The following is a 7,552-nucleotide window of genomic DNA, read 5'->3' on the forward strand; positions in this document are numbered from 1 at the left end:
TGTTTTTTAGAGTATCAGAAGCATAAATAATCTTTCTTTCCTGCAAACTTCAGGATATATATACCACTGTCATGACATATGGGTTAATATAAAGGGATAGGGTGGTATTCTTCTGGACATCTTGAGGTGGCATTTTCTAAAAATGTTTTTTTAAAAAGTAACCAGTCTCTACACTCAGCGTGGTAGAACAGGAGTTGAAATTCCTTTCAGAATTAAAATATCCTGCATAAAATCTGAGAACTTGGATTTCTAATAAACTTAAAAGAGTAAAAAATTGCAGCATGTGGATGAAAGTGATCTTTTTTTTCCTTAGAATTTTAAGTAATCTCCATGTGGGGCTTGATCCCAGGACCCTGAGATTGTGACCTAAACTGGCTGAGTGACCCAGGTGCCCCTGGAAGTTATCTTAATGTAAAATGTATTTGTTCCTACAAACCTCAGTGGGTACTTGACAGAGCATAATTCCAAAAAACCCCTAGGCCACACACTGTCATAGCTGCTTTTAATAACCTCATAGTTGATTCTGATCTACAAATGCACTTAAAATTTTTTTCAGATGACTTAGAAATGACCTAACTTTAGCATCTACTTTTAAAGGGCCTAACCATACCTAAAAAGATAAGTGGCTCCTTGAAAGTAGTAGTATTTATGTTTTTGTGGTTTATGCATTTTAGCCTATCTTAAGACTCTGCTGTGTATGAGTTAGGATTATGTTCCGCCTCGAGGAACAGAAACCCACAATAAGACTGAAACAAAACTAATGTTCTTTTGTGAATATAGCCAGTCCAGGGCTGGTATAGCTTTGCAGTGTTTCCAGACCCAGGCTCCTGCTCTCTTATCCCACCTTCAACACATTACGATACCATTGTTGCGTCTGAATCTCTGACGGTGAGATCCAAGCATTGTGCTCTATTTCTGTCCATGTTTTTCCTAAAATGTGGTGCCCAGGACTGGACCTGATTCCGTTCCCTGGCAGATGAGTAATGCGAAGACAGACGGTCTGCTCGTTGCCTGCTGAGTCCGCAGTGTCAGTGGGGCCTGCTCCACATCCAGCCATCAACTCTATGTTTTGTGGGAAGGAGGGGAGGGGAAAAGAATGTCCCTTCCCTTGAGGACACTTCCCAGAATGCCACACTGTTTCTGCATATAGACCAGTGGCCAGAATTTCATCAAAAGACCATACCAAACTATTGAGAAATAGTCTACACTTGGAGCAGGCCATGTGTTCAGTTAAAATTCAGAGGTAATTTTGCTAAGGAAGAAGGAGAGAATGGAAATGGGGCGGGGGTGACTGGTAGGCTTTGCCAAATTATAGCTAAAACATACTCACTTCAAAGACTGGATTCATGGGGCACCTGGGTGGCTCGGTCTGTTAAGCATCTGCCTTCAGCTCAGGTCATGATCCCAGGGTCCAGGAATCAAGTCTCGCTCAAGTCAGGCTCCTTGCTCAGTATTCCCTGCAGTGGGTTCTCTGCCCTGCCTTTCTCTCCGCCTGCCACTCCCCCGCTCTCTCTTTTGACAAAATAATCAATCTTCAAAGACTCTGGATTCAGTTAAGCCAAAAATGGCCATAGATATTCTGGCTTGTTAGGGCTGTCATAACCACAAACTGAGTGGCTTGAACAAGGGAGATGTACTGTCTCACAGTTTTGAAGGCTGCAAGTTTGAGCACAAGGTGTTAACAGGTTTGGTCCCTTCTGAGGGGTTCAACGAAAAATCCTTTCCAGGCCTCTCTCCCAGCTTCTGTTGCTTGGTGGCACACTGGCATTCTGTGGCTTGTCTCTGCCTCCCTGTCCCCATTGTGTTCTCCCTGTGTACATGTGTCTACGTCCAAATTTCCCCTTTTTGTAAGGATACCAGTCATATTGGATTAGAGGCCCACTCAGTTCAAGTATAACGTCATCTGTATTTTTTATTTTATTTTATTTTTAAGTAATCTCTATACCCAACATGGGGCCCAAACTCAACTCTGAGCCAGCCAGGTGCCCCTTTTTGACCTTTTATAAAGTAAGTTCTATCCCCAACGTGGGGCTTGAACGCACAACCATGAGATCAAGAGTAAAATGCTCTACCGACTGAGCCAGCCAGTTGCCCCTAGTATTACCTGATCTTAACCTAATTAATCACATCTACAGTGACACTGTTTTGAAATATAAGGTCACATTCTGTGGTCTAGAGGCTAGGACTTCAACATACGAATTTTGAGGGGTTACAATTTAATCGATGACAAGGGGTAAATCATAGAGAACTCAATTTAAGAATAACTTTTTCAAAAAAAAAAAAAAAAGGAGTCCAGAAAGGCTTCCCTGCCTGGCCATGGTCATCTGTCCTGTAGCTCCCTTGTGGCAGCAGCAGGGGGCAGGGCTGCACTGCCTTCTAGGAGCCTTTTCTCAGTTTGCCCTTGGCTGCTGGAAGGATTTTACACCTCATAGAAACCGACAGTTCCGTGTGGGTCTATTTGGGCACCACTACCCCTCCCTCAAAGCTTTGATAGGCATCAAGACCTATGAATAAACGAGAGAGGAAGTGGGTCAGATGACCACAACCCATGTGGTATATATAGTAGTTTGGTGGGAAGAGGAGGCGGGAGAGGGGCGCCTGGGTGGCTCAGTAGGTTGAAGCCTCTGCCTTCGGCTCAGGTCATGATCTCAGGGTCCTGGAATCGAGCGTGCTTCCCCGCTCCCTCTGCCTGCCTCTCTGCCTACTTTTGATCTCTCTCTCTGTCAAATAATTAAATTTAAAAAAAAAAAAAAAAAAAAAAAAAAGAGGAGGCGGGAGAGTCACAGGCTCCCTGCCTGGTGCCCAGGGCTTTGTGCATGGGAGAGAGAGGGAGGTGGGAGTTGCTGCCTCCTGCCTGACAGCCTTTCTGCTCCTGGTGGCCAGTCCAGCTCTCAGTCTAAGGAGGTAGGTCAGCACCTCCAGGGCTGGCCAGGGCTGGTGGGCTAAGCCGAGGACCCAATCCTTTTGGTATTAATTCCTGCATTTCCTGTTAGAACTATTTTATTTTGTTTAAAGTTTTTATTTTAATTTCAGATAGCTAACATACAGCATCCTGTTATAGTTCTTTCTGTGCCTAGGGAAGAGGCATGATATTCAGCAGGGAATTTATTGAAGACCCACTATGTGCCTGATGACTTTCAAAAGATTTATGAAGCAGCTGGGGAGTCGACACTGAAGTAGACAGAATTAAACAGTCCAGCATGGAGGACCAAAGCAGTGTCAGTTTGGTGGGGGGAAAACAGGTCAGGCTGGGGAGAGGGGGAAGGGGGGGGCATGGGACTCCATTCACGACGAGACCTGTGAACAGTCTGGAACCTATGTGTCCTGCTGATTCATCACTGAGAACATTCTTGACACTCTTTCAGATTTTTGCCTTCATCTTCTTTTGTTTCCCAAAGTAATAATTATGTGATAAAAAAGGTAAAGCATTTATTTTATTCATAAAACTATAAAGAAAAATTATTTGTAATCCTTACATGCCAGAGAATCAGTGTATTTTTTCTATACTTACATCTGTATGTAACATTTTTTTGAAGTTTTATCTAAGCATTTGTGTACATGGTTTGAAAAGTCACATAGTTCTTTTTAAGCTTGTTGTGAAACCCTCTACCCTACCATTTCTGCTCCCAGGACAGCCAGTATCATCTCTCATGGGGATTATATTGCCCTTTTCCTCCAGGTCTCTAGATAATATATTATCATCACCATATATAGATTTTTCATTTTTGGTATTATATGAAAATTCCTCTCTTCCTCCTCCCTCTTCCACCCTTCCCATTCCCTCATCTCCCAAAGAAGTTATATCAAATTTTACAGGATTACTTAGCATTTATGTTGTTCTGAGCATGAAAATGGTATTCACAGGCGACAAGACACTACAATCACTTCTCTCTTGCTCACCTCCTTATTTTTGCCTAGAGGGAGCTTGGTTTCTCATCTGCTTCCTTTGTTGTGTTCTTTTTTTCTTAAGATTTTATTTATTTGAGAGAGTGAGAGAGAGAGCATGAAAGGAGGCGGGGGCAAGGGGTAGAGGGAAAGGGAGAAGCAGAGCAGGGAGCCCGATGTGGGGCTCCATTCCAGCACCCTGAGATCATGACGTGAGCCGAAGGCAGTGTCTTAACTGACTGAGCCACCCAGGCGCCCTGGTTTGTTGTGCTCTTATCGCAAATTCAGCCCCACCCTCTGTGCCAACTGTCAGCTCTCAATACTCAGCCAGAGTACCCATTAACAGCTTCTCCTCCCGGCGGGGGGGCTGAGCAGGAGGTGCAGTCCTTGGTGCCAGCCTGGAGCCCAGAGGATCTCTCTTCCCCTCTAGCCTAAGATCGTTCCGTGTCCCTCCCCTGTTCTCAGCATCCCATTCTTCCTTGGTCTTAGTTTATTTTTCCTCTCTGACTGTCAAAGGAGAATGGGTACACAAGAGGGAAAATATTTCAGATCCTCACACACTGGATAAATCAGCCGAGTACAGTAAGACAAGTTGGCGGTAGTTTTCCTTCAGAGTGTTTTGATTCCTGATCTTTTATCTTGTGTAACCTCCCTGCGCCTCCAGCCCCCAAGCATGTGAGATCTCTATTCCTGGTATTCTGTCTGACTTATTTTTATCTAGTGTGCTATCAATGGGCCCTCATTTGTAAATTCAAATTCTTTCAATTCTTGAGAATTTTCTTGAATTCTTTCATTTATCCCTGTCTCTCTTTTTGTCCTTCTGCTATTCAAATGGCCAATTGCCTAACTATCCTATCATTTCTTATATTTTTTCTCCCTTTAAAAAAAAAGACTTTATTTATTTATTTGACAGAAAGGGCATAAGGAGGGGGATCAGCAGGCAAAGGGAGAGGGAAAAGCAGGCTCCCCGCTGAGCACGGAACCTGACGTGGGACTTGATTCCAGAACCCTGGGATCATGACCTGAGCTGAAGGCAAACATTTATCTGACTGAACTACCAAGGCACCCCTTTTCTCTCCTGTTTTTCAGCCACTTGTCTTCTTGCTCTATTTCTGAAAGTTTCCCACATTTTTATCTTCCAACCCTGATACTGAGTTTTTAATTTCTGCTTCCTTTTACTACCCAAGAGATCTGTTTTTGGAATGTTTACATTTTGTAGTTACTGTCCTTTTATGGGTGCGGTATCCTTCCCCTCTAAGGATGTTAGTGATTTTTATTAATATTTTCTTCTTCCTACATACTTTGTTTTGCCTAAGTTGATTTTCCTGTTAGATCCCTCTCCTGCAGGATAGAGGCATTTCTTGAATGGCTTAAAGCCACTGGTGTTGTTTCGTATTAAGAAACTCAGACTGGGGTACTTGGGTGCTCAGTCAGTTAAGCGTCCAACTGTGGATCTCAGCTCAGGTCTTGATCTCAGAGTAGTGAATTCAAGCCCCACATTGGGATCCACGCTGGGCAACGTCAAATAAATAAATAAATAAATAAATGAAATAAATAAAAGAAACTTACCTTGGGGGCTGGGAGCATGTGTGTTGGTAGCTGACTGTGAACTTCATTGTAGGGTGGGCTGGCTGGATTTCATACAGACCTTCAGCTGGTTTTTATTTCAGCCCTTTTCTTTGCCCCACTCAATGTTCCACTTATTCTGAGCCTTTGGCGATTCTGCTGTGTAAATGGGTTGGCTCTTGTCCCTATTACTGACTAAGAATCCCTTTTTTTGTTTGTTTGTTTGTTTCCCCTAAGCCATTTACCATTTTGCGCATCTGCTTTCCAGTTCCCAAAACATTTTTCCTTGTGTTCCTCTTTCTCCTTGACTGTATGGGATTTGCCTTAAACTTTGCTTCCTTTAATTGTTGTTGAAGTGGGGTTTCAAGAGGGAGCAAAAGTTAATGTGTGTTTTCAATCTGACATCTTCCTGGGTCTGTTTTTGCTTATTTCTTCATGTAGTTTAGTCCCCCAACTTTACTGAAGTGTAATCAAAGTACAATTAACTCCCTATATTTAAAACGCACAATCTAATAAGTTTTGACATGTCTATAAACCTGGGACATCATCATCACAATTAAGATCGTGAATATTTTGCCATCATTTCATCATCTACAAAATTTCTTTGTGCCCCTTTGTAATTCTCCCTTAGTCCTGTCCCCAGGCAACACTAAACTGCTTGTCGTCTCCATTGAATAGCAAACATATTCAAGGATTTTATATGAATGGAATCGTATGGTATGTACTATTTTTTCCTATGGCTTCTTTCAGTGTAATGATCCTTGATTTGCCCATGTTGCATTTATCAATAGTTCGTTCTTTTATATTGCTAAGTATTATTCCACAGAATTATTCCACAGTCTGTTAATTCATTCACCTGTTGAGAGACATTTGAATTGTTTCCAGTTTTTGGCTACTACAAGGAGAGCCGCCATAAACATTTATGTCTAAGTCGTTGTGTGACTGGGTTTTCGAGGTTTTGTTTTGTTTTTTTTTAAGTAAATACCTTGGAGTGGAATGGCTGAGTCATATGTGTATGGTAGGTGTAGGTTTAAATATTTGTAAGTAACCGCCAAACTGTTTTCCAAAGCGGTTATGACATTTTACATTCCCACCAGCAGTGTATGAGAGTTTCAGTTGCTCCCTCTGATTGCAAAACTTGTGATGGCCAGTCTTCTCATTATACTTTTTAAAAGTGGAGTTACAATAGATATACAATATCCTATTCATTTTAGGTGTGCATCAGGGTGATTTGATGATTTTTATACTGTTACAGAATGATCCCCACAAGAAGTCTAGTGACCGTATAAAGTTACTGCAATATTATTGACTATATTCCCTATGCTCTACATTATCTCCCCATGACTTACTTATTTTACAACTGAAAGTTTGTAACTCTTAATCCCCTTCACCTATTTTTCCTGCCCCACCCAGTACCTGCCCCCATCCTAGTACCTCCCCAACTCTGGTAACCAACAGTTTGTTTCCTGTATCTATGTGTCTGTTCCCGTTTTGTTTTGTTCATTCACTTATTTTGTTTTTTAGATTCTACATATAAGTGAAATCATTCCGTATTTGTCTTTCTCTGTCTGACTTACTTCACTTATCATAATACCCTCTAGGTCCATCCATGTTGTCGCTTATTATATTTTAATTTGCATTCCCCTAATGACTAATGATGTTTAGCATTTTTATGTGCTTATTGGCATTCATAAATCTCCTATGAAGTGTCATTTGAAATCTTTTGTTCATTTTTATTGGGTTGTTTGTGTTCTTATTACATCATAAGAGTTTTTATAGGATATGAATCTTGTTTTTTTTTCTTTTCCTTTAAAATATTGAGTTATCGGGGCGCCTGGGTGGCTCAGTGGGTTAAGCCGCTGCCTTCGGCTCAGGTCATGATCCCAGGTCCTGGGTTCGAGCCCCACATCGGGCTTTCTGCTCAGCAGGGAGCCTGCTTCCTCCTCTCTCTCTGCCTGCCTCTCTGCCTACTTGTGATTTCTCTCTGTCAAATAAATAAATAAAATCTTTAAAAAAAATAAAATAAAATATTGAGTTATGGTGCACCTGGGTGGCTCAGTCAGTTAAGCATCTTCCTTTGGTTCAAGTCGTGATCTTGGGG

This window comes from Lutra lutra, chromosome 9 (genome assembly GCF_902655055.1).
Source record: "Lutra lutra chromosome 9, mLutLut1.2, whole genome shotgun sequence".
Classification (NCBI taxonomy): Eukaryota; Metazoa; Chordata; class Mammalia; order Carnivora; family Mustelidae; genus Lutra; species Lutra lutra.